This window comes from Myotis lucifugus, unplaced genomic scaffold, assembly GCF_000147115.1.
Source record: "Myotis lucifugus unplaced genomic scaffold, Myoluc2.0 scaffold_763, whole genome shotgun sequence".
NCBI lineage: Eukaryota > Metazoa > Chordata > Mammalia > Chiroptera > Vespertilionidae > Myotis > Myotis lucifugus.
The window spans coordinates 1-2,649 of NW_005871811.1; positions in this window are offsets into that span (position 1 = coordinate 1).

Here is a 2,649-nt window from a genome sequence, read left to right on the forward strand (position 1 = left end):
AAAAGTATGAAGATAGTGTAAGGAGCCTCTGGGACAACTTCACGGGTTCCAACATTCACATTATGGGGGAATAGAAAGAGAAGAGAGAGAACAAGATATTGAAAACCTATTTGAAGAAGTAATAACAGAAAAATTCTCCTACCTGGTGAAAGAAATAGACTTACAAGTCTAGGAAGCACAGGGAATCCAAAATAAGAGGAACCCACAAAGGCCCACACCAAGACACATCATAATTGAAACGCCAAAAGCTGAAGACAAATAGAGACCCTTAAAAGCACAAGAGAAAAGCAGCCCATTCAGCTAATTTCTCAACAGAAACTTTGCAGGTTAGAAGTGAGTGGCAAGAAATATTCAAACTGATGAATGATAAGGACCTACAAGCAAGATTACTCTACCCAGCAAAGCTCTCATTTAGATTTGAGGATCAGATAAAGAGCTTCACACAAAAAAAGAAAAAACTAAAGGAGTTCATCACCAGCAAAACAGTATTATATGACATGTTGGCGGGTATTGTTTAAGAAGATAGAAGAAGAAGAGGAAGAGGAAGAGCAGGAATAAGAAGAATAAGAAGAATAAGAATAAGAATAAGAATAAGAATAAGAATAAGAAGGAGGAGGAGGAGGAGGAGGAGGAGAAGAAGAAGAAGAAGAAGAAGAAGAAGAAGAAGAAGAAAAAGAAGAAGAAGAAGAAGAAGAAGAAAAAGGAAGAAGAAGAAGAAGAAAGAGGAGGTGAAGAAGGAAGAGGAGGAGGAGGAGTAAAATATGAACAATAAAATGGCAACACATACATATCTATCAACAATTGAATCATAAAATCAAAATAAATAAACAAGAAACTAATGAAGAAAATGAACTTCTGAATAGAATAGAATCAGAGGCATGGAACTGCTGAATAGAATAGAATCAGAGGCATCAGATCATGGAACAGATGGAAGAATCTCAGAGGGATGGGGAGAGATAGGGTGGAAAGAGATTAACCAAAGATCTCACCTATGGACATAGACCGTAGGGCAGTGAAGGCCTAGGGTGGAGCAGGAACTGGGTGGAAAGCGGGAATGGGGGGCATCTTTAATACTCTCAACAATAAAGTTTTTTTAATAATAGACCTTGACTACTTATTTCACTAAAACCTATAAAATCTGACTGGAAAAGAAAAATGGAGCTACCAACCATTGTGGGTAGAAAACAGATCTAGGTCTTTCAACAGAAGAATAATGCCCACCTGGAAGCACTGATAAGAAACGATAACAGGATTTCCCAGATGGCTTAGTTCAAGGTCAATAGAAAACACTACCCACACTGCAAGGTCATCAGCTTGTTCTGAAGGACTTGGGTAAAGTTTCTGCTTCCAAAGACCAGGATTATCCTCAGGAGGGGGAGCTCTATTGGAGCAGGCTTCCAACTGGATGGGGTCATGATTGGATACTTTAGTTGCTGCCATGGGCACGATGCATGTGTCCCTCAAATATTCACACACTAAAACCCAATGCCAAGGAGATGGTGTTAGGAGGAGGGTCCTGGGAACCTTCTTAGGTCTTGCAGGTGGAGTTATCATGAGTGAGAATCATGCCCTTAAAAAAAGGGGCTGAGAGCCAGATGCTGTGCTCAGTGTTTGAGTGTTAACCTATGAACCAGGAGGTCATGATTCGATTCCTGGTCAGGCCATATGCCCTGGTTGTGGGCTTGATCCCCAGTGTGGTGTGTGGTGGAGGCAGCCAATCAATGGTTCTCTCTCATCATTGATGTTTCCATCTCTCTCTACCTCTTCCTTCCTCTCTGAAATCAATAAAAGTATATTTTATAAAAAATCGGGCTGCGGAAGCTCTCTTGGTCCATCCAACCTCTGAGATTAAAGAAAAAAATTACCCACTAGGATGCGGATCCTCACCAGAATCCCAACCTGCCCGCATTGGATTTTCCAGCCTCCATATCTGTAACCCCCCCACTCTGGAATGTGTCACAGCCCCAGGAACAATGGAGAGTGTGGTGTCACATGACTATCAGGACTGACCCTGGAGTTTACTCCTGCATTGGTTATTCAAAGTACACCCTGCGTTTTCTCCCAGTGTTTCTCTGATGTTACCTTCAACAGACAGAGTCTCCTGGTGAAAGGTCAGGGAAGGCCCTGAAACAGCTGTGGTGGAAAAGCAGCGTGAGAGCTGGGGGAAGGCATGAGCCCTTTCAGTATCTTCAACATCAGCATGCAGCAAGGCGGAGGGCCACTGGAGCTAAAATCTGTAAATGCCTGGTCCTCCCAGTCACCATATCACAGGGAGGCGACTGATGTCCTCCTGATGCCCTGGACATAAAGGCCCCACAGGAGGACCTTTGGCCATGGAGCTTTAAGGGTGTACGTAGGTTTGGTGGTTTAACTTAAGGATGTCATTCTCCCAAACTTTCCCGAGATTGTCTGTAATAATGACAGTAGGTACTTGAATCCTAGTGGCTCCCTACAGAGCATTGAATAATGATTCCTGTGATGTGAGCCCACAGATGAGTCACTTGCTGTAAAAGTTGGTCAGCCACTGGAGGGAGGGGTGACGAGGCTGAGCCCAGAGAGAATCTGGGGCTGATAACAGGCTCTAAGTGTGCAGGCTCCTTCTTCCCTATCTCTCTCTGCTCTGATGGACCCGCAGCCACAGAAGGATGT